Source organism: Bufo bufo, chromosome 2 (genome assembly GCF_905171765.1).
Source record: "Bufo bufo chromosome 2, aBufBuf1.1, whole genome shotgun sequence".
Lineage (NCBI taxonomy): Eukaryota > Metazoa > Chordata > Amphibia > Anura > Bufonidae > Bufo > Bufo bufo.
Window position 1 is genome coordinate 145,330,612 of NC_053390.1, and position 25,610 is coordinate 145,356,221.

Here is a 25,610-nt window from a genome sequence, read left to right on the forward strand (position 1 = left end):
CTAAACTTGTGAACTTTAATTTAATGGTGCTTTAAAGGGAATGTGTCAACAGAAAATGATTTTTAAATAATTTTTTGGTAATGTTATGTTAAATTTTCTATATTTAAAGGGAACCGGTCACCTAGAAAATGCATATTAAACCGCCAGCAGTACCTTATTGCAGCCTGTAGTATGATTATAAGGTCGAGTTCACATGAATGTGTGTGACCCGTGCCCGTGCTGCGGCCCGAAAATTGCGGGCCGCAATGCACGATCGCCGGCCGTAGGTCAGCCGCATCGGATCGCGGACCCATTCACTTTAATAGGTCCGCGATTCGCCCGTTCCGCAAAAAGATAGGACATGTTCTATCTTTTTGCGGAACTGAAGTACGGGAGGCAACCCCACGGAAGCACTCCGTAGTGCTTCCGAGGGGTCCCGTTCCGTGCGGCCGTTCCGCAATTTCGGATTTGCGGACCCATTGAAGTGGGTACGGATCACACACGTTCGTGTGAACTAGGCCTAAAGGAGTCTGTGTCTTTTCTGTGCAATGAGGCAAAAGTCTGAAAAAAGACTTTTTATTCAACTGGCCGCGCTATGTAAACCATAGTCTTGAAGTCAAGGGGCAGCGGCTTTCTCGCTTGAAGTCAAGCGCTCCCCGCCCCCTTTACCTCCCTAAAGCGTTTGATTGATAGGATGCCCGATTCCTTCACTGCCGGTTGCTTGAATGTAGTCTCGCGCTTGCCCAGGCTCTCGTGTGCCTGAGCATTGAGCTCATAGCGGAGTGGAACAGGCACAGCACAGGCGCCGGTATTGCAGGGACACGGCGCACGCACAAGACTACATTCATGCGTCCAGTAGTGAAGGAAATCCTATCAATCAAACGCTAAGGGGAGGTAAAGGGGACGGGCCCGCTTGACTTCAGGCTAGAAAGCCGCTGCCCCTTGACTTCAAGACTATGGTTTACATAGCGTGCCCAGTTAAATAAAAGTATTTTTTCAGACTTTTGCTGCATTGCACAGAAAAGACACAGACACCTTTATAGTCATGGTACAGGCTGCAATAAGGTACTGCTGGCGGTTTAATATGCATTTTCTAGGTGACAGGCGCCCTTTAAAAGAAATCCTGCAATTTTCGCACTGGCCACTAAGCCTAATAATAGGTGCCATTTATTGGTCTGTACAGATCACTTTACTGCAGTTATCTGCTTATCATTACAGGCAGGATTAAGGCGCATTTACACGTCAGGCAGGAATGCTTTTTCCTGATAATCTGCCCATGTAAAGGTGCCTTAGATCACTTAATGATTAAGAAAAAACGCTAGTTCATCGAGTGAAATGATCTTTGGTGCGAACAGTCATCCTTTCTGTTGGTGGAACAGAGATCTGCTAACCAGAAACAATAAATCTGTATGGGGACGAGTGATGGCAGTAGCCAACGCTCATCTCCATACAGTGGAGGTGACTGCTGCATGTAAACGCAGCTTTTCACCTCCACTGACGAGAAGGCAATTGTCAGGAAGGAACGCTACCTTCCCGATAATTGTCTTGTCATCCGCCCAGTGTAAATGTGCCTTTCGAATGACAGATATCACCTATATGTAGATAACACAGGATCCACCATTCGCAGTTGCTGATTGTTACAGCTTATCTTCTCCCTCCTGACTAGTGTTGAGCGAACTTGTGTTTTAAGTTCTGGTTCGGGTCGGGTTATCGAAGAATCGCATTATGGATTCCGCTACCACGGACCATAACTTGGTCCGTGGTAGCGGAATCCATAACGCGATTCTTCGATAAGCCGAACTTAAAACACAAGTTTGCTCAACACTACTCCTGACCTCTTCACAGGTCGCAGAGCATGCCTAGAAAACTCTCTCATAGAAATATGGACCAACTCCTCATGGGATATTATCAGCAGTGATGGCCAGTTCGCCGTGTTCGTCCGCGAACGCATGCGAGCTGCCGCCTTAACTCACAAGTCCGGCGATGCACAGGTAAGTCCTTACCTGTGCTGCGAGCCGGTCTGAAATCAAATGCGGTCACCGGGAGCAGGCAGTTCTGAGAACAGCTGCCGGGGGCCTTCATCGGGCTGTTCTCAGAACTGCCTGCACCCGAAGACCGCATTTGTTTCAGACCGGCTCGCGCACAGGTAAGGACTTACCTGTGCATCGCCGGACTTGTGAGCTAAGATGGCAGCTCGCATGTGTTTGCGGGCGAACACGGCGGACTGGCCATCGCTGATTATCAGCCCTTGTAAAAGGACATTTAATATCCCATAATACATTAGTACTGTATGTTCTCTGTAGTGAAAATGTTGCATCTTTTACTATTACATCTTTTTATTTGCTGTGTGGTGCTTGACTTTTACTATGCAGATCACAGCATATTTCTGCAGCGCACATGGCCTCAGAGGGTTAAGTGCTAGGAGAGCTAGTCACTCCTTTGGGTGGAGATTAAGGTTCTTACAGTTGCAGTTTGGGATGGCCCTGTCATGTCATGTGTGCATGAGATTTGGGAAGAGCCTGGTTACGTAGCAGAGGGGTTTGCCAGCACACCGAAAAGAAACTCTGATGTTGTGGTTGAGCTGCAGGGCAGGATATCAGTGAGGACGCAGGGCTCTTGACATAAGGTACGGTTTTATTTTACTGCAGCTCTGTCAGTCTTGCTGTGACAGCAGCCGGCATGACGGCAGGATGGTGGCGGTTCTTTTTGTGACACAGGTTTACGGTGACTTGTCTGAGATGGGTGGGTGCGTAGTGTAGGCAAAGTATCTCCAAAGGTCTGCGTGCATGTGGGGCAAGGAATCCTTACTGAGCTGAGCGATGGAGAAGTTCTGGAGAGTTTTATTTGCAGGGTGTGGCGGTGTTATTCGCCTGTGCCTTCAGTCCCGAGCCACTGACAAGGGTGACCTGGGAGATAAAAGGCATATTCGTGTCACTGGTGGGACCCGGCTTCTTACTGCAATATTGGGTACGAGAACGTAGAGAGGCTGAAACAGAATGTAAATCTGTGCTTATAGTGAAATTGATGAAAGCTGGTTAATTATTAGTAATTGTATAATCTATAGTGATAAGCAGCGCAAGACACTATCCTTACTACTGTCTGTTATCCCAGGCCTAGACTTAAAGGGGGTGTCTCATGGCTTTTATCATGTAGAGAAAGTTAATACAAGGCACTTACTAATGGATAGTGATTGTCCATGTTGCCTCCTTTGCTGAATGGATTCATTTTTCTATCACATCATTCTACACTGCTCATACCCAGGGGTTACGACCACCCTTCAATCGATCAGTGGTGGTCAGACTTGCACACTATAGGATAAAGCATCGGCCACTTTGGTGGCTGGGACCATAGCAGAGCATATAGGCTAGTGCTTTTTCCTGTAGTGTGCAAGCACGACCACCACTGATGGATTGAAGGGTGGTCGTAACCATGGAAATGAGCAGTGTATAATGTGATGGAAAAATGAATGAAGCCAGCAAAGGAGGCAATATGGACAATCACAATCCATTAGTAAGTGCCTTGTATTAACTTTCTCTACATAATAAATGCCATTTGCTGAAGCGAGACAACCCCTTTTAAGGCCACGAACGTTGTGTGCCCGTATTGCGGCCCGCATATGGCGGGTCCGCAATACACGGGCTCCGGCCAATGTGCACTCCAAATCACGGATCCGGACCCAGTCACTTAAATGGGTCCGCAATAACAGAAATGCGGAACGGAAGCACGACTGAGTGCTTCTGTGGTGTTTGTCCGTGTTCTATTTTGCGGTGCGGACGGATCACGGAACCATTCAAGTTGAATGGGTCTCGATCCTTCCCTCCTGCCGCACGGACGTTGCCCGTGCATTTGGGACCGCAAATTGTGGTCCCCAATGCGCGGAACGGATGCACAACGTTCGTGTGCAAGAGGCCTAAGCCTGTATTGGACTGACTGATTCTTCCGGCAATTGTCAGTAAGGAAGCGTTCCTTCCCGGCAGTCGCCTGCTCGCTAGCGGAGGAGGCCACTGCTATATTTCATGCAGCGATTTCCTCCTCAGAATAGGGAGCATCGATCGCTATGCGTCATTTCTCCCTATACTGAATCACTGTTTGCCGGCATCAGAGCGCCTATTACACGGCACGATCTGCCACCAAAAGATAATTTTTTTAACCTGTCAAAAGATTTGGTTTGCCCAATGAACATGCAGTCGGCGGCATTTACACAAATGTATTTTTCTCCCACACCGGTGATTTCACGGTGACGCACACTACTTTTGGTTCCAGATATGGACCAAACACACCTATTGAAGTCTATGGGTCCACAAAAAATGGCATATTTTGCGCATCCACAATTTGCAGACTGCAAAATACATACGGTTGTGTGCATAAGGTCTTACGATGACACACAGACTAAAGACGGATTCTTCACGGATATTTTCACGGATAAAACACAGATGGATACGGAAATGTGAACGAGGCCTAATTTGTATGTAGGTTTTCATCTGGAATAAGCCATGTTTTGCACACAGGCCCGTGCTATTGGCTGTCCGTTACATATGCTTCAGTTTGGTATATCAGCAGTATACAGTGTATATGTTTCATTTATCTGCAGGCGTATGGGGACTTATGGGGCAGCACCTTTGTGCCAGTGCTCTGGACCTGGGTTTGTATCTGATCACTTTAGGCCGGGTTCACATCACTTTTTTCCCATCCGTTTAGCATATACAAAAAACGTATACATTAAACGGATGCCTCAGACAGATGCCATACAGTGGCATCCGTTCACCATAGACTTCCACTGTAAAAAAAAGTGGGTTTTTTACCAAACTCTGCAGGATCCAAGAGTGTGTGCTGCGTTTTAGTATCCTTTTTTTCCCCAATGTATATGTGAAGAGGAGGCCCAAAACGTGATGTGAACCCAGCCTTAGTGACAATGTTTGTGTGGCTTCCCTCAGATATACCGATAGGTACTGTTAACTGCACTCCTGTAATGTTGGCCCCAGTGTGTGTGAGTGTTAACATTGTGTTCTGTTCACACTAGCATCATGGCGTTTGTTCGATTTTAGAATGGTTCCCCATTAATCCTATAGTTGTCCTATAATGGGGTCCATCAGGGTTCCGTCGGGGCTTTAATATATCCATCGGGGTTCCAGTATGTAAAACCTAAAAGGGGTTTTTCCATCTCAACATTACAATATCAGCTTGGTGTGCGTCCCACCTCTGGGACCTTATGCCATCTCCAGAGCAGGGCCCTCAAAGTGAAGGGAGAACAGCCACACATTTGCGGACACCCTCCATTCACCACTATGGGAGTTCCAAAAATAGCCAAAAGCTTGCTCGGCTATTTTCGTCAGTCTCAGAGCGGTGAATGGAGAGGTGGTCATGCTTACGCAGCTTGCTCTCCATTCACTGCTATGGGACTTCCGGAAATAGCTGAGTGAGCATGCAGCGCTCCATTCATAGCAGCGAATAGAGAGGATGCCGGGCATGCACAGTGCACTCTCCCTCAGTTCAAGGTCCCCATTCTGGAGATAGGAGCAGGTCCCAGATCTGGGACCTGCACCTATATGACATTTGTGGCATATCCTAGTGATAGGGCAGATGTTGAGATGGCAAAACCCTTTTAAATGGCGCTTTACATTGTGACCCCCAAACAGAGACCAGGGACTACGGGGCCTACTACCTGTATGCTATGCAGTCTACTTCTACTACTGCAAGCAGTCAAGCGCTAAAGAAGAAATTATGAGGAAGATGAGCAAAAATTCCTACAATTTGTGACTGTTCATACTGTAGATGGGCGTTTTGACAGCTGTATGTAACATTTGATGAATGCAGGGAAGGGCCGAGCCCCACAGGCAAATGTTAAACTCCCTAAGAGAACGCACCCAAACGTGAATAGTAACACTGAGCTGAGACAACGCCGTCTGAATACACAGTGGGACTTTATACACAAAGTCCCTTTTTTTGACCAGATGTACAACAATATTTAGTCACATGGCCAGTTTTACGTCATTGTCGACAGTTTGGCAGGACGGGGACGACCACAGCAAGTTTACCTACGTTAGGGACTCATGTACATGACCGTTGGATGTTTTGCGTCCGCAAATTGTAGATCCGCAAAACGCGGATACCGGCCATGTGCATTCCAAATTTTGTGGAGAGAATTGTCCTATCCTTGCCCGTAATGTGGACAATAATAGGACATGTTCTGTATTTTTGCGGAATGGTCATGTGGACATACAGACACATGATCATTTCCATTTTTTGCAGCCCAATTGAAGTGATTGGTTCCGCATACAGGCTGCAAAAAAACCAGAACGAACACGGAAAAAAAATATGTTTGTGTGCATTAAGCCCTTCACCTTCACATTCAGGTGTAAATGTCAGGGAAAAACTACTACAGCCATGGCCAGGCCGTAGATGCGCCTAATTTATGATAAGGCGCACTCCTTGACGAATCTTATGGCAGCATAAAAAGCCAGTCTTAGTAAATGACCCCCAGTTTGTACAAGCAGAGTGAAATGGTCATTTAATCTGGACACACATGGTTTGATGTCTCTGCCCAATGAAATGATTGAGTGTGTACACGACTGCGAACCGATAGGCCTTAGGGCTCATGTACACAAAAGTATTTTTTGTCCACATTTTTTGGGGGTTGGATGTGGAAAAGATGATAGAACATGTCCTATTATTGTCCACATTACGAACAAGGATAAGACTGTTCTATTAGGGGCCGGCTGTTCCGTTCCGCAAAATGCGGATGTCACACAGCCTGTATCCGCAAAACACTGAACGGTCTTGTGTATGAGAGCTTATACCTACATATTCGGCGGGTCTATACAGAGATTCCTATCAGTCCCTTCTACCGATGGAGCTTACAACCTGACTTTCCTACGAAAGATATTTGCAGTTACATCAGAAACCAATTGACCGGTCAGTACATTTTTCGAAAGGAAACCCACGCAAACCGAGGCACCGATTGGGTAGGATCTGAGGATTTGAACTCAGGATTCCAGAGTTGTAAGGCAATAATGCCAAGGACTTGAGCAATTGGTTCAGAGAGCAGCCCAGTCTCTCCTCTATACGTTTGCATGAAGATGTTATCTCCAAACCAATTAATACTTAGATATCGGAATGTTGGACTCCACATCGGCATACTGTAACCTTTAGTAAGTAGGGGGGAGCTTTGTTACTAGGACTGGCGCACTGTCCAAGTGATGGGTCAGATTTCTCAACTTGGCGCTTGCAAGCAATTAATGGAAGGTTTCAAAGTAGCACATGCTGTTATCACTATTGTTTTTGGGCCAAATGCTAGATTTTTCAGTGTCTTTACACCAAAAACGTTAATAACAAATACAGTTTTATGTAGTTGAGTTTTAAGATAATTTCCTAGAATTTTATGCTTTCTTGGCATTTTTTATTTAATTTTTTCAAGCCAGAAAACCAAGAAAAAAATTCACGCAGCCAAAACAGTATTTTCCATAAGGCCTCTGGGGGGTTGTGTGGCATCTGGCACCAAGATATTAGCAGGTGGGGCCTCCATAGCTCAGGCTTGTTTTTCCAGCACTTCCAACAGATGCTTAATCAGATTCAGTTACTAGGAATTTGGTTTTAACCCCTTAAGGATTGGGGCAATTTTCATTTTTGTTTTTATCTATCCAGTAAGGATACGGAACCGTATACGGAACCATTCATTTCAATGGATCCACAAAAAAAACGGAATTTACTCCGTATGCCTTCCATTTCCGTTTTTCCGTTCAAAGATAGAACATGTCCGCATAGCGGACAAGGATAGTACTGTTCTATCAGGGGCCAGCTGTTCCATTTCGCAAAAAACGGAATGCACACGGATGTCATCCGCATTTTTTGAGGATCGTTTTTTGCGGACCGCAAAATACTGAAAAAGCCATACGGTCGTGTGCAAGAGGCCTAAATAATTATATATATATAGTGTATATACCTTAAAAAAAAATATTTGCATTGCAATATCCTGATACCCATAACTTTTTTTTATATTTCCATCTACGGAGCTCTGTGGGGGCTCATGTTTTTCGCTTGGCAATCACTTTTTCAATAAAAAATTTTGGGAAGTGGAAGCAACCAAAAAAAGTTGATTCTGGCATTTAAATTTTTTTTTCTATTACAGCGTTCACCCCGTAGGATAAATAGTTTCATATTTTGATAGTTTGACATTTTCAGAAGTGGCAATACCAATGATGTTTTTTTTTTTTTTTGTTTATTTGTATTTGTAAAATGGAGAAAGGCGAAAATATATGGGGGGTTATTTAATAAGATCGGTGATTTAGACAGCCCCTGGTTAAATAAAGACCCCTTTTTTAACCAGCTGTGCGACAATATTTTATCACACGGCCAGCTTTACGCCGTGTCCGCCAGTTGGGGGTGATTGGGACGGGGGTCTTGGCAAATTTACTAACATTTACGCTTGCCAACCAGGGGCTGCCGTAGTTTTTACACCAGGCGCAGGGACTGCCACAGATGTGCCTAATTTATGAGGAGGCACACGGCTCGTTATAAATTAGCCTCATCTAGCAGCAGCGCCCCATTGTCTGGAGGCGGGGGGACAAGAGCAGTGGCGCACTCTGTTGTGTTCGGCATATCAGTGCTCTAAGCTAACTGCCATCACAGGGGGGACAGACTTCTGAAATCAGTGCGTCTGTCACTATACTATGCTGTCCTCAGTGAGGGCAGGATAGTGCAGATGAAGGTTCCCTTTAAGCCCTCCCTCTAAATAACTGCTTAGATGCTGTGGTCGCAGTTGACCTTGGCATTTGAGAGGTTAAATGTATGTGATCAAACACTGCTGCAAGATGTCCGCTGTGTAAAATAGAATACGCCTACCGGCTATGTCACCCGCTCAGGCCAGACATCCACCATATACTTAAGCGGATGTCGCCAAGGTGTTAAAGGGGTTGTCCGGCCATTTACTTAATTAAATTATTTATATATTTTATGGCTTACCATGGTGTAAAATTATAATTATTTAAAGTCAACTCAACTTACGGATCCCCCACTGCTCCTATTAGGAGGATTCACTGTCCCTCTTCAGTCTCTGCTACCCCTCAACATGCAGGAGATGCCCTCACGGCTGATGTGATGACCTAATGAGTGTGTCATTACATGTCCCATGGATGAGACAGCCATGTATGACCACCATTATGCCTCATTCACGCAGTCAGTGTTCGATCAGTGATTTTGAGCCAAAACCAGGTGCGGCTCCAAACACAGAACAGGAGCAGATCTTTCCCTTATATCTTATGTCTGTGGAGGCTCCAATCCTGGTTCTGGCTCACAATCACTGATGGAAATCACTGACCAAAACACTGACGTGTGAATTAGGCTACATGCACACGACCATATGTGTTTTGTGGTCCGCAAAAAAAAAAAAAGGATGACGTCATCTGTTTTTTTTTGCGGATCCATTGTAACAATGCCTATCCTTGTCCACAAAATGGACAAGAATAGGACATGTTCTATTTTTTTTTTGCGGGGCTACTGAACGGACATACTGATATGGACAGCACACGGTGTGCTGTCCGCATTTTTTGCGGACCCATTGAAATGAATGGGTCCGCATCCTATCTGCAAAAAAAACGGAACGGACACAGAAACAAAATACGTTTGTGTGCATAATGTGTGATTGTTAGGCCTCCTGCACACGAACGTGTGCGCCCCGTGGTCGTGCTGCAGCCCGCAAAATGTTGGCCGCAATGCACGAACACCGTCCGTGGGGCAGCTGCAGCGGATCGCGGACCCATTCACTTTATTGGGTCCACGATCCGGCCGTTCCGCAAAAAGATAGGACATGTTCTATCATTTTGCGGAACGGAAGTACGGGACGAAACCCCACGGAAGCACTCCGTAGTGCTACCGTAGGGTTCCGTTCCGTGCTTCATTCCGCACCATTCCGCATCTCCGGATTTGCGGACCCATTGAAGTGAATGGGTCCGCATCCGTGATGCGGAAAGGCCACAGAACGGCGCCTGTGTATTGCGGATCCGCAAATGTGGTCCGCAATACAGCAACGGGAAGCACACGTTCGTGTGCAGGAGGCCTTAGGAGGCATTTCAGGCTACCACATACTAGTTACCTCCTATGTGTTACATTTAGCCGGGATGAGTGATATTCTGCTCATGTGTCATCAGTTAGAGCCCAGTTTAAAACCTGTAATTAGGTTATTTTGGTTAACAGAAACCCGCAAATTGTGCATTTCACATGACCTCATAGCTACATTATTTGACATTTGGGAAATATGAAAGTACAGATATTTAAAAGTCATGGCCATAGAAAAGCGTTAACAAACTGACAGTATAGATCTGTTATATAGATTTATATGTACTTTAAATTGGCCATGCTACAGTCAGGTCCATAAATATTGGGACATCGACACAATTGTAACATTTTTGGCTCTATACACCACCACAATGGATTTGAAATGAAACAAACAAGATGTGCTTTAACTGCAGACTGTCAGCTTTAATTTGAGGGTATTTACAAAAGTGGATGACTGCAAAATACTGAAAAAGCCATTCGGCCGTCTGCAATAGGCCTAAATTTGGTGTGCCCTCAAAATAACACCACACAGCCATTAATGTCTAAACCGCTGGCAACAAAAAGGAGTACATCCCTAAGTGAAAATGTTTTGGCCCCATTACACTGTGCCTCTGGCAGGGTGTGATAGAATTCTGGTAAAATTGCTATTCACAGCCGTATGGAAGTATTAGTATGGGTGATCACAATTTCAAGTCCCCTAAGGGGACTAAAGTTTAAAAAAAATTTTTTTAAATATTAAAAAAAACTTTCCATTTCTCATATTAAAAAGATAAGTCTAATATATAAAGCTGAGTGTATGTCCGCTAAAGGAATTTGAACCGTCGCATTTTCAATCACGAAATTTGGCACACAGGTACATCAGGTGTCCGGGAAGGTTTTAGACTCTCAGGTTTCAGCTCTCTAGGACATACCGTTCCTAAGGTTTTCCCAAAAAATGCATTAGCCAATAGAAGCTTGGTCACATGACCCTTATCAGCCAATAGAAGCTCGCAGGTCCTCCAGCCTCCACATACAGTTTTACTCCAGGTTTCCATAACAACCCAGCCATTTTTCTTCACTGCTGTAGGTCAGCTTTAAAGGAAATCTGTCACCAGGATAATCACTATTGAAGTAAAGCCATGGCCTAATAGCACTTAGTACCTTATTTCTAGATGTGCCTTGGTTCCAGCAATAGATGTTTATATCCTCTGTAAATCCAGTTTATTTGTTATGCAAATGAGCCAGTAAGGTGCCCAGAGGGGCGTCACTCTTGCAGGAAGGAGCCCAGACACGCCCCCTGCCACAATGTGTCCACCCTCAAAAGATTAACTTAAAACTCCGCCCCAAGCCCCTCCCACTTTTTAGTCGGTAGGAATTGGAAAAATTAAGTTAAAAATCAACTTCTGTCAGCTGCAGAGGTGGGAGGGAGGGTGACTTTCTCCCTGCAGCTCACACTCAGACAGCACTGTACTGCTGTCTTAGAGTGAGCTGTTCAAAAGGATACACCCCCGATCCAGTTAGGCCACGCCCCTCCCACTCCTCAGCCGACAGGGATTGAGAAAATGAGGTTAAAAATCAACTTCTGTCAGCTGCAGGGGTGGGAGGGAGGGTGACTTCTCCCTGCAGCTTCAAAAGGACATCCCTGTGTCCGTCCAGGCCCTACGCCAGATGGAGAACAGGGAGTCTGAAAGCAAGACTGTCCTGCCTAAAACTGGACCTATGGCCACCGTAGGGGCAGACTGCTGTGGAGGTCACAGTTAAGGGGATTGTCCGCAATGGAGGTCAGTGTTAGGGACAGATTGCTGTGAAAGTCACTGTTAAAGGGGTGGGCTGCTGGGGAGGTCCAATTTTAAGGGATGGGGTACTGTTGGGGGGGGGGGTCAGTGTTAAGGGGTGGGGCGCTGTGGAGGTCACTGTTAAGGGGTGGGGTGCTGTTATAGTGGATACTGTTGATATCTTTTAATGACACACACAAACATTAAATGAAATATACCCGTGTGAAGCCGGGTCCTTCAGCTAGTAAAAAATAAAGTTAAAATGTCATATTATTTATCATGCAAGGTGAATGACGTAAGAAAAAAATCTTCAATGCCAGAATTGTCTTTTTGACCACCTTGCCTCCCCCCCCCCCAAAAAAGTTGAATTACAAATGATCAAAAAGTCAAATGTACACAAAGGTAGTCTCAATAAGTCTTCAGCTCGGCCCACAAAAGATGAGCTCTCACACAGCTCTGTCTGTGGAAAAAGAAAAAAGTTTAAAGTAACAAAAAAAGAGTGAAATATGCAAAACGACCTTTTTTAGTTTTTTTTTTACATTTCCATTCCACAAATATTTTTTTTCACAGTTTCTCAAATACTTTATATAACCCATTAAATGGTTCCTTTAAAAAGTACAATTTGTCACACAAAAAAGCAAGCCTTCGTACGGCTATGTCAACTGAAGATGGGAAGAGAACAAAACAAAACGTCGGCCCCAAAATTAGCTTGGTCATTAAAGGGGTTATCCACCATTTTACAAGCAATGGGCGATCCTCAGGATAGGCCATCAATCCCTAATTGTGGGGGCCCATCATCTCACACCTCCCACCAATCAGCTGTTCTGCAGTTGCTCAAGCACCTGAAGTCTGGGCCACAACTACATCCATTGTGTGGCGGACAGAGCTGGTTACTGTGGCACTGATCCCATTGCAGTTAATTGAAGTGAATGAGACCATCACTTGTAAACTCCTGGAATGGCATCCAGGTGTACTGATCCACAGTAATTTCACACGTCCGTAGTGTATTGCGGATCCGCAATACACCGGGCCGGCACCCCTATAGAAATGCCTATTATTGTCCTCTATTGCAGACAAGGATAGGACTTGTTCTATTTTTTTTATTTTTTTCAGGAGCCGCAGACCGGAAATGCAGCACAATGCCAATGCTTTCCGTCCCCATTGAGAATGAATGGGTCCGCACTAGTTCCACAGAATTGCGGAAACGGATGGGGACCCGTTCTATGGACGTGTGAATGGACCCTAATGGGGAAGGCATGCTATTGGTTCTTAGTTCATAGTAGGTTATTAGTAATTTCAGTGGTCCTTGGTGCACCACTTCCCCTTCTATTCCTGCCCTGTAGATTACGTATCTTTTGGCTCAGATTTTGTGTCTTGCGTAACGTGATGTGAAAGGTTCAGAAGGTGTTATTTCTGTAGAGTAGGCACACTCCAGGGTGGGGAGTGTTCTCTCACATACTTTCCGCTGTACCTTTCCCAGGTGTGGTTCAAAACACAAGTAACTTTGGAAACTCTGGTGCCATGTCCTTATACCTTCTGCATACTGTACAGAGCGTCATTCATTGTCTCTAGATGAGGGGGCATGACGAGATCATGTCATCAGGGAGATTATATGGTTATTGCACTGCATGTATTTTCTTTGATCCAGACACACTAGATGATACCCTACAGAAACCTCCAGGCATGATGTCATGGAACCACGTCATGGATTAGCTTCTGAAGGACTATTATGTACTATTCTTGGTGTACCGTACGGCAGAGCAATTACTGCAAGAGCCTGTTCACATCATGTTTTTTTCCAGTTGAGCATCAGAGGAATATGCTGAAGTAAGAGCTCATGCACACGACCATTGGCTGTTTTGTGGTAACAGTCGGCCCCTAATAGAACAATTCTATCCTTGTCCGTAATGCGGGCAAGAACAGGACATGTTCTATAATTTTGCAGATGGCACGGAACAAACAGGGTGCTGTCAGCATCTTTTGCGGCCCCATTGAAGTGAATGGGTCTGCATCTGACCTGCAAAAAAAATGGATCAGATGAAGACCCAAACCACGGTCATGTGCATGAGCTCTAACAAGTACAGATCATGGATGCCCCACCTCGCAAGTTACAAGCAGGGCTCAGCAACAACACTTCTGTTACTGATAATACAACCGTCTGCATCCGTTATGAACGGATCCGCTTGTATTATCTTTAACATAGCCAAGACGGATCCGTCATGAACTCCATTGAAAGTCAGTGGGGGACGGATCCGTTTTCTATTGTGGCAGATTGTGTCAGAGAAAAACGGATCCGTCCCGCATTGGGAGTCATGCCGGATCCGTCTCGCTCCGCATCCCAGGTCGGAAAGCAAACTACAACATGCTGCCGTTTGCTCTCCGGTATGGGAACGCAACTATATGGAACGGAATGCATTTTTGAGCATTCCGTTCTGTTCAGTTCAGTTTTGTCCCCATTGACAAAGAATGGGGACAAAAGCATTTTTTTCCGGTATTGATCCCCTATGACGGATCTCAATACAGGAAAAAATTAACGCTAGTGAGAAAGTAACCTTAGGCTACATGCACACGACCGTATGTGTTTTGCGGTCCGCAAAAAAAAAAAAGGATGACATCCGTTTACCATCTTTTTTTTTTTTTTTTTTTGCGGATCCATTGTAACAATGCCTAAAACAGACTAGGACATGTTCTATTTTTTTTGCGGGGCTACGGAACGCAGACGGATGCAGACCCATTCACTTCAATGGGGCCGCAAAAGATGTGGACATCACTGTGTGTGCTGTCCGCATCCGTTGCTCCGTTCCGTGGCCCCGCAAAAAAATATAACATGTCCTATTCTTGTCCGCAGTTTGTGGACAAGAATAGGCAGTTATTTTAAAGGCTGTCCATGCCGTTCCACAAATTGCGGAACGCTCACGGATACCATCCGTGTTTTGTGGATCCGCAATTTGCGGACCGCAAAACACACCACGGTCGTGTGCATGTAGATTCACACAGGACCAAATTTATCATTTAGAGTCATCAATTTTGTGGCGTGAAAAAGTCACAAAATATAACTTTTTCGTTACTCATCCAGCCTTGCCACTGTCCCAGAAGAGGGCAGGGCCAGCAGCCACCACTACATTTATCATCTTCACCAGTTTTTTGGCGTAGAAGAACACTGGAATTTATGCCAGCCAAAGGCAAGCATAGAGCTCAGTTCAGGCTTACGGACTGCCACCAGCGAGCCTGATTATCATAGCCCGACATACGCCGCCGGACTATAATAATTTTGGCCCAGTTTTTTTTTCTATTGTCTTTGCCCGACTATTGTGCGCGTTGTCACTTTTTTCATTTCTTTTTTTTTTTTGCATCACCTCCAGATGTTAGAAGTAAGGGTACTTTCACACTTGTGGCAGGACGGATCCGACAGGCTGTTCACCCTGTCGGATCCGTCCTTCCGCTATTTCGCCGGACCGCCACTCCGTCCCTATTGACTATAATGGGGACAGGACGGAGCTCCGGCGCAGCACAACAGTTCGCGGTGAGAGTTCACCGGACTAAAAAGTCCGGCAGTCTTTCGCCGTGCACTGCCGAACTGCGCCGGAGCTCCGCCCCCGTCTCCATTATAGTCAATAGGGACGGAGCGGCGGTATGGTGAAATAGTGGAAGGACGAATCCGACAGGGTGAACAGCCTGTCTGATCCGTCCTGCCGCAAGTGTGAAAGTAGCCTAAGTCTATGGGAATTATGAAATATAGTACAAACGTTTCTTGCAGTAGTGTTTTTCTTAACTTGTGTGTCTTTCTGGTTGGCTCATTTTAAACATCCGTGGGGCCGACGCATGGGGATCGCAGACCCATTCACTTGAATGGGTCCGCGATCCTTCCGTTCCGCAAAAAGATAGAACTTTTAGATAGAAGCACGGAACGGAACCCCAGAAAGCACTCCGTAGTGTTCCTCTAGCAGTGGCTTTGACATTTGCCACAAGTAGCTGTCTTTTATCTGACACCTAAAGAGACGTGTCCTCACTCAGCTGACTATTATGGCTGTGGACATATTGTGGAATCCGCTAGAAGACATGCAGAGATTTGATCCTTTGTATTTCCATTGGCGAAATCTGCAGCAGATTTGGAACCATTCATGGAGGAGTGGAGCCATTCAAATGCATTGTACTATACTTCATTGCAGAATTTCACTGTCAAATCTGCACTAAAAATCTGCAACAAATATGCCACATGCGAACATTGTCTAAAGGTAATACATATATTATGCCCTTTTTGGCCACTCTCCTGGTTTCCCAGGATCAAGCATAACAATGGTGTATACAGTGGAGAACCAGACCATAATTCCAGCAGAAACCGCAGCACTTCCAGGAGATGCCCCTAGAACCGTTTTTCTAGAGAAACGTGTATCTGCATGTAGGAGCTACAGATTTTTACATTCCTCTATTTTTTTGTCATTAAAATAATTCAGTGGAAAAATGGCCACAACAACAGCCTTTCCCAATGGTGCCATATTCAACAATAACCTTTAAAAGCATATACCTTCACCACCATAAGCTGTAATAATAATTAATAAAACAACAGAAACTTCAAGTGGATGAAGAGGCCGCGGTCTTTATTAAATTATTGGGGGTTACATAACTCAACCATTTTAAACCAATATAAAACCATATTAATAAAATTAAAGTCCATTTACTGAATTAATTTAAATCCACCCAGAATTCTGAGCGACTAACCCCCCCTTTAACCACCTCAGCCCCCAGTGCTTAAACACCCTGAAAGACCAGGCCACTTTTTACACTTCTGACCTACACTACTTTCACCGTTTATTGCTCGGTCATGCAACTTACCACCCAAATGAATTTTACCTCCTTTTCTTCTCACTAATAGAGCTTTCATTTGGTGGTATTTCATTGCTGCTGACATTTTTACTTTTTTTGTTATTAATTGAAATTTAACGATTTTTTTGCAAAAAAATGACATTTTTCAGTTGTAAAATTTTGCAAAAAAAACTACATCCATATATAAATTTTGCTTTAAATTTTTTGTTCTACATGTCTTTGATAAAAAAAAAATGTTTGGGTAAAAAAAAAAAATGCTTTGGGTAAAAGTTATAGCGTTTACAAACTATTGTACAAAAATGTGAATTTCCGCTTTTTGAAGCAGCTCTGACTTTCTGAGCACTTGTCATGTTTCCTGAGGTTCTACAATGCCCAGACAGTACAAACACCCCACAAATGACCCCATTTCGGAAAGTACACACCCTAAGGTATTCGCTGATGGGCATAGTGAGTTCATAGAACTTTTTATTTTTTGTCACAAGTTAGCGGAAAATGATGATTTTTTTTCTTTTTTTTTTTTTTCTTACAAAGTCTCATATTCCACTAACTTGTGACAAAAAATAAAAACTTCTATGAACTCACTATGCCCATCACGAAATACCTTGGGGTCTTTTCTTTCCAAAATGGGGTCACTTGTGGGGTAGTTATACTGCCCTGGCATTCTAGGGGCCCAAATGTGTGGTAAGGAGTTTGAAATCAAATTCTGTAAAAAATGACGAGTGAAATCCGAAAGGTGCTCTTTGGAATATGGGCCCCTTTGCCCACCTAGGCTGCAAAAAAGTGTCACACATCTGGTATCTCTTTATTCAGGAGAAGTTGAGGAATGTGTTTTGGGGTGTCATTTTACATATACCGATGCTGGGTGAGATAAATATCTTGGTCAAATGCCAACTTTGTATAAAAAAATGGGAAAAGTTGTCTTTTGCCAAGATATTTCTCTCACCCAGCATGGGTATATGTAAAATGACACCCCAAAACACATTCCCCAACTTCTCCTGAGTACGGAGATACCAGATGTGTGACACTTTTTTGCAGCCTAGGTGGGCAAAGGGGCCCATATTCCAAAGAGCACCTTTCGGATTTCACAGGTCATTTTTTACAGAATTTGATTTCAAACTCCTTACCACACATTTGGGCCCCTAGAATGCCAGGGCAGTATAACTACCCCACAAGTGACCCCATTTTGGAAAGAAGACACCCCAAGGTATTCCGTGAGGGGCATGGCAAGTTCCTAGAATTTTTTATTTTTTGTCACAAGTTAGTGGAAAATGATGATTTTTTTTTTTTTTTTCATACAAAGTCTCATATTCCACTAACTTGTGACAAAAAATAAAAACTTCCATGAACTAACTATGCCCATCAGCGAATACCTTGGGGTCTCTTCTTTCCAAAATGGGGTCACTTGTGGGGTAGTTATAATGCCCTGGCATTCTAGGGGCCCAAATGTGTGGTAAGGAGTTTGAAATCAAATTCTGTAAAAAATGACCTGTGAAATCCGAAAGGTGCTCTTTGGAATATGGGCCCCTTTGCCCACCTAGGCTGCAAAAAAGTGTCACACATGTGGTATCGTCGTATTCAGGAGAAGTTGGGGAATGTGTTTTGGGGTGTCATTTTACATATACCCATGCTGGGTGAGAGAAATATCTTGGCAAAAGACAACTTTTCCCATTTTTTTATACAAAGTTGGCATTTGACCAAGATATTTCTCTCACCCAGCATCGGTATATGTAAAATGACACCCCAAAACACATTCCCCAACTTCTCCTGAGTACGGCGATACCAGATGTGTGACACTTTTTTGCAGCCTAGATGCGCAAAGGTGCCCAAAGTCCTTTTAGGAGGGCATTTTTAGACATTTTAATACCAGACTTCTTCTCACGCTTTGGGGCCCCTAGAATGCCAGGGCAGTATAAATACCCCACATGTGACCCCATTTTGGAAAGAAGACACCCCAAGGTATTCAATGAGGGGCATGGCGAGTTCATAGAAATTTTTTTTTTTTGGCACAAGTTAGCGGAAATTGATATTTTTAATTTTTTTCTCACAAAGTCTCCCGTTCCGCTAACTTGGGACAAAAATTTCAATCTTTCATGGACTCAATATGCCCCTCACGGAATACCTGGGGGTGTCTTCTTTCCGAAATGGGGTCACATGTGGGGTATTTATACTGCCCTGGTATTCTAGGGGCCCTAAAGCGTGAGAAGAAGTCTGGAATATAAATGTCTAAAAAAAATTACGCATTTGGATTCCGTGAGGGGTATGGTGAGTTCGTGTGAGATTTTATTTTTTGACACAAGTTAGTGGAATATGAGACTTTGTAAGAAAAAAAAAAAAAATTCCGCTAACTTGGGCCAAAAAAATGTCTGAATGGAGCCTTACAGGGGGGGTGATCAATGACAGGGGGGGTGATCAATGACAGGGGGGGTGATCAATGACAGGGGGGGTGATCAATGACAGGGGGGTGATCAGGGAGTCTATATGGGGTGATCACCACAGTCATTGATCATGCCCCTGTAAGGTTTCATTCAGACGTCCGGATGCGTTTTGCGGATCCGATCCATCTATCAGTGCATCCGTAAAAATCATGCGGACATCTGAATGGAGCTTTACAGGGGGGTAATCAATGACAGGGGGGTGATCAGGGAGTCTATATGGGGTGATCACCACAGTCATTGATCACGCCCCTGTAAGGCTTCATTCAGACGTCCGGATGCGTTTTGCGGATCCGATCCATCTATCAGTGCATCCGTAAAAATCATGCGGACATCTGAATGGAGCTTTACAGGGGGGTAATCAATGACAGGGGGGTGATCAGGGAGTCTACACTGCGTGCAGAATTATTAGGCAAATTAGTATTTTGACCACATCATCCTCTTTATGCATGTTGTCTTACTCCAAGCTGTATAGGCTCGAAAGCCTACTACCAATTAAGCATATTAGGTGATGTGCATCTCTGTAATGAGAAGGGGTGTGGTCTAATGACATCAACACCCTATATTAGATGTGCATAATTATTACGCATCTTCCTTTCCTTTGGCAAAATGGGTCAAAAGAAGGACTTGACAGGCTCAGAAAAGTCAAAAATAGTGAGATATCTTGCAGAGGGATGCAGCACTCTTAAAATTGCAAAGCTTCTGAAGCGTGATCATCGAACAATCAAGCGTTTCATTCAAAATAGTCAACAGGGTCGCAAGAAGCGTGTGGAAAAACCAAGGCGCAAAATAACTGCCCATGAACTGAGAAAAGTCAAGCGTGCAGCTGCCAAGATGCCACTTGCCACCAGTTTGGCCATATTTCAGAGCTGCAACATCACTGGAGTGCCCAAAAGCACAAGGTGTGCAATACTCAGAGACATGGCCAAGGTAAGAAAGGCTGAAAGACGACCACCACTGAACAAGACACACAAGCTGAAACGTCAAGACTGGGCCAAGAAATATCTCAAGACTGATTTTTCTAAGGTTTTATGGACTGATGAAATGAGAGTGAGTCTTGATGGGCCAGATGGATGGGCCCGTGGCTGGATTGGTAAAGGGCAGAGAGCTCCAGTCCGACTCAGACGCCAGCAAGGTGGAGGTGGAGTACTGGTTTGGGCTGGTATCATCAAAGATGAGCTTGTGGGGCCTTTTCGGGTTGAGGATGGAGTCAAGCTCAACTCCCAGTCCTACTGCCAGTTTCTGGAAGACACCTTCTTCAAGCAGTGGTACAGGAAGAAGTCTGCATCCCATCCTTCAAGAAAAACATGATTTTCATGCAGGACAATGCTCCATCACACGCGTCCAAGTACTCCACAGAGTGGCTGGCAAGAAAGGGTATAAAAGAAGAAAATCTAATGACATGGCCTCCTTGTTCACCTGATCTGAACCCCATTGAGAACCTGTGGTCCATCATCAAATGTGAGATTTACAAGGAGGGAAAACAGTACACCTCTCTGAACAGTGTCTGGGAGGCTGTGGTTGCTGCTGCACGCAATGTTGATGGTGAACAGATCAAAACACTGACAGAATCCATGGATGGCAGGCTTTTGAGTGTCCTTGCAAAGAAAGGTGGCTATATTGGTCACTGATTTGTTTTTGTTTTGTTTTTGAATGTCAGAAATGTATATTTGTGAATGTTGAGATGTTATATTGGTTTCACTGGTAAAAATAAATAATTGAAATGGGTATATATTTGTTTATTGTTAAGTTGCCTAATAATTATGCACAGTAATAGTCACCTGCACACACAGATATCCCCCTAAAATAGCTAAAACTAAAAACAAACTAAAAACTACTTCCAAAAATATTCAGCTTTGATATTAATGAGTTTTTTTGGGTTCATTGAGAACATGGTTGTTGTTCAATAATAAAATTAATCCTCAAAAATACAACTTGCCTAATAATTCTGCACTCCCTGTATATGGGGTGATAACCACAGTCATTGATCATGCCCCTGTAAGGCTTCATTCAGACGTCCGGATGCGTTTTGCGGATCCGATCCATCTATCAGTGGATCCGTAAAAATCATGCGGACGTCTTATGGAGCTTTACAGGGGGTTGATCAATGACAGGGGGGTAATCAATGACAGGGGGGTGATCAGGGAGTCTATATGGGGTGATCAGGGGTGATCATGGGCTAATAAGGGGTTAATAAGTGACGGGGGGGGGGGTGTAGTGTAGTGTAGTGTAGTGGTGCTTGGTGGGACTTTACTGAGCTACCTGTGTCCTCTGGTGGTCGATCCAAACAAAGGGGACCACCAGAGGACCAGGTAGCAGGTATATTAGACGCTGTTATCAAAACAGCGTCTAATATACCTGTTAGGGGTTAAAAAAAACACATCTCCAGCCTGCCAGCGAACGATCGCCGCTGGCAGGCTGGAGATCAACTCTCTTACCTTCCGTTCCTGTGAGCGCGCGCGCCTGTGTGCGCGCGTTCACAGGAAATCTCGCGTCTCGCGAGATGACGCATATATGCGTGACTGTGCGCAGGGCTGCCACCTCCGGAACGCGATCCTGCGTTAGGCGGTCCGGAGGTGGTTAAAGAAACAAAGACCGCGACAATATTCAGGGAGGGTGGGCGGGACAAGCCTCTTCTCTGTTCTTGACACGGCGACTGATCTTCACAGGTACGACACCTTCTTAAATAGGTAGAATTCCCGCCGAACCGCTCCATAAACCAATCCAGGACCTAGATAAAAATAGAACAAGGCCCAGCAACCGGACAGCAACCGATTTAACCAATAGTAAACACTGACCCTTCAGCCACACTGACCAATCCAGAAGCTGCCCGGTATCCAGCTGGCTTACTTGACCTGAGGGAAATAAACAGAAACACAGGGAACAGACAAGGGGAAAAAAGGCAGAAAACCCAGTCCATAGCAACCTATGTTTCAATGGCACCATGAGGTGCAAAGCCTATTCAGGCCAAGCCCCTTTCATTACATGTGATGGCGTACTTTTCAGTCTTCGGCTAAATATACAGCTCCTGCGCAAACCAGTATGACAGCCACACGAAAGCCTCCTACTGTAAGGCTGGTTTCACACGGGCGTTGCGGATTGGGGCCGGATGCGTTCAGGGTGCGTTCAGTGAAACTCGCACTATTTTGCAAGCAAGTTCAGTCAGTTTTGTCTGCGGTTGCGCTTAGTTGTTCAGTTTTTTTCCGCGCGGGTGCAATGCATTTTGATGTGTTTTTCACGCGCGTGATAAAAAACTGAATGTTTACAAACAACATCTCTTAGCAACCATCAGTGAAAAACGCATCGCACCCGCACTTGCTTGCGGATGCAATGCGTTTTTCACGCAGCCCCATTCACTTCTATGGGGCCAGGGCTGCGTGAAAAACGCAGAATATAGAACATGCTGCTATTTTCACGCAACGCAGAACTGATGCGTGAAAAACAACGCTCATGTACACAGCCCCATTGAAATGAATGGGTCAGGATTCAGTGCGGGTGCTATGCGTTCACTTCACGCATTGCATCCGCGCGGAAAACTCGCTCGTGTGAAAGGGACCTAAAACTTCGATGAAGGATCAGGTATGTTGAAATCAAACATGCCGCACCCTCAGTTCCGTGACGTTTGCTTTTCTAGGACAGTTGGGTTGTCTCGATGAACATTAGATTGTTGAATCTTTTCCAAATCAAAGGCTTAGAATCACACATGCCGTTTTTGTTTTTTTACTCAAAGCCAGGAGCACAAGTTTGGAGGCTTTTTTGGCATGTAAGTAAATGCCATGAAATTCATGCATTTAAAAAAAAAAAATTTAGATACATTTTTTTTTTCCTCTTGAGTAGGCCCCATTCACATGACATTTTGCAGATAGGAGGCAGACCCATTCATTTCAATGGCTGTCCACATCCGTATGGCTGTAGCCCCACAAAAAAGATAAAACATGTTCTATTCTTGTCTGTTTTGTGGACAAAGACAGACATTGTTGCGATGGATCCTCAAAAAAAACGGATGCAACACAGACGTCATCCGTATTTTTTTGCGGATCACAAAATACATACGGTCATATGAATGCACCCGTAGTGTTTAGGAAAACTCCTGAAATAAACACCCAGAGCATGCTGCTATTTGAAAAAAATAAATGGAAATGAAGCCGTCTTAAAACTACAGAACAATAAACACAACAGTTCCGTAATTTTTTGTTGCTCAACATATTAATTCTGGCTTTGATGACAAAAAAAAGCCCTTTCTGTTACCACAATAATGCTTCTCCTGTATGTATGCATGTCTGGCTTTGGATGAAAAAAATGCATCAAAAACTGCAACTTACCGTAAATTGCATCAAAGACTGCATGTGTGTTTCCAGCCTTAGGTCTAGGCAGTGGCACTGCACTATAGGTCCAAGGGGTATGTATGGTATGAAGTCACCAGTCGCCTTGGGAGTTGAATATGGATAGCTTCTCCTCAGAAAAGGTTATCAATATCTGATCGGTGGGGGTTTAACTCTCAGTACGGCTGTCGATCAGTTGTTTGAAGAAGCTTTGGCACTCCACTGAGCCCCTTTCTGGACCAGTGATGTCATATTCATGGGTCATATGGTCAGTTTGCACCTCTGTCCCATTCAGGTGAAACGGCCTGGGTTGCAGTATCAAGCGCAGCCGCTATACAATGTACGCGCTGTGCCCGGTGGGGATCTTCTTCAAACAGCCGAGAGTCAGACTCCCGCAGATCAGATATTGATGACCTATGCTGAGGATGGGTCAACAGTAGTGTATTCCCAGGGTTTAAGGGATTTTTAGTGCTTGCAGTTATCCACAGGACATACAATATGTGCGGAGGTCCTGCTCGGTGCCGTCATCGACAATACTGAATGGAAGAGTAGTCATGCATGAGCCCAACTTCTCCATTCTTGGGTCTCCAGGACGTCACATATTCCCTATCCTGGGGATATGGGATAAGTGTCGTTTGTGGGAAAAACACTTTTAAGCACCATAGAAACCTCCTTATGTGTTTCTTGCATGTAGTAGTTTCAGTTGATTGTCTACCGGCAGATTACAGGAAATGTAAGTAAATACATTGTTGGGGGCTTGTTTGGTCTATTGCTGGAATACTCCATTGTTTTCAGCTTGTACACGCGCACCCCTCGGAAGTAGGAAGGAATAGAACCAAATGTAGCCTGTAAAATACTGCATATCTGTGTATATGGTCTGTAGCGGTGCTTTTCAGCTCTAGTCTTTATATCCTCCCATATTATTTCCCGGGAACCTGTGTCTGGTGATACATTGACCCCTGCGGCTGCATTACACATCAGCCGTTCACATGTACGGTGTGCTTGGTCCAGGTCTGCCAGAATGAAGGCCACTCTTAGGCCTCCTGCACACGAACGCGTGCGCCCTCTGGCCGTGCTGCAGCCCGCAAAATACGGGCCGCAATACACGAACACCGTCCCTGGGGCAGCCGCAGCACTTTAATAGGTCCGTGATCCGGCCATTCCGCAAAAAGATAGGACATGTTCTATATCTTTTGCAGAACGGAAGTACGGGACGAAACCCCACGGAAGCACTCCGTAGTGCTTCCGTAGGGTTCTGTTCCGTGCTTCCGTCCCGCATCTCCGGATTTGCGGACCCATTGAAGTGAATGGGTCCGCATCCGTGATGCGAAAAAGGCCACAGAACGGCGCCGGTGTATTGCGAATCCGCAAATGTGGTCCGCAATATGGCAACGGGAAGCACACGTTCGTGTGCAGGAGGCCTTAGGAGGCATTTCAGGCTACCACATACTAGTTAGCTCCTATGTGTTACATTTAACCGGCATGAGTGATATTCTGCTCATTCTGCCAGTTTAAAACCTGTAATTAGGTTATTTTGGTTAACAGAAACCCGCAAATTGTGCATTTCACATGACATCATAGCTACATCATTTGACATTTGGGAAATATGAAAGTACAGATATTTAAAAGTCATGGCCATAGAAAAGCGTTAACAAACTGACAGTATAGATCTGTTATATAGATTTTTATGCACACGGAATGGTGCCCTTGTATTGCGGATCCGCAAACTCGGTCCGCCACACGGCAATGGGACACCTACAGTCGTGTGCAGGAGGCCTCACAGAGATGGTGTCCATGTGCCTATATAGGGCTCAGGGCTTGTTCAAGGGCTTTTAAGGGCTCATTCTGAGGGCCATAATGCTTCTGCATTTGCATCCATAGGTCTCACTCACACGTCCTGGTGCATTTTGCTGATGCAAATACTCGGCCTGTGTTGCATCCAAATGTTGCATCTGTAAAGTTCAGGGTGCATATATATTTTTTTTTATCATGGTTTATTCGTTTTTTTTCATCTGCAAAAAACATAAATCCTCCTTTTTTTTAAATCATTGTTTTATGCAATGAATCCGTGAAAAATAGCATCCGTGTTCTGTCCTTGGTTTTTATTGACCCATAGACTTCTATGGGCATGTTTTGCTTCCAAAGTAGTCTCCATGGTCAGTGGTATGTGAATAAGCACAATGGATCCATGAGCTGTCCATGGAGAACACAGACAGCACACATCCATTTCACTGACATGTGACTTAGGC

General features: G+C 44.7%; 1 protein-coding gene across 6 annotated transcripts in view; it reads left to right on the top strand.

Moving 5' to 3' along the window:
- Positions 1–25,610, top strand: part of CAST (calpastatin) — a 205,614-nt gene that overhangs the window by 77,681 nt on the left and 102,323 nt on the right. The window contains exon 1 of one of the 6 annotated variants that reach the window (XM_040421566.1): positions 2,474–2,605. The exons of the other annotated variants lie outside the window; for them this stretch is intronic. The gene's annotated coding sequence lies outside the window, so the exon portion shown is untranslated. Of the gene's footprint in view, positions 1–2,473; positions 2,606–25,610 lie in introns of those variants that run through there. 6 annotated transcript variants of the gene reach the window in all.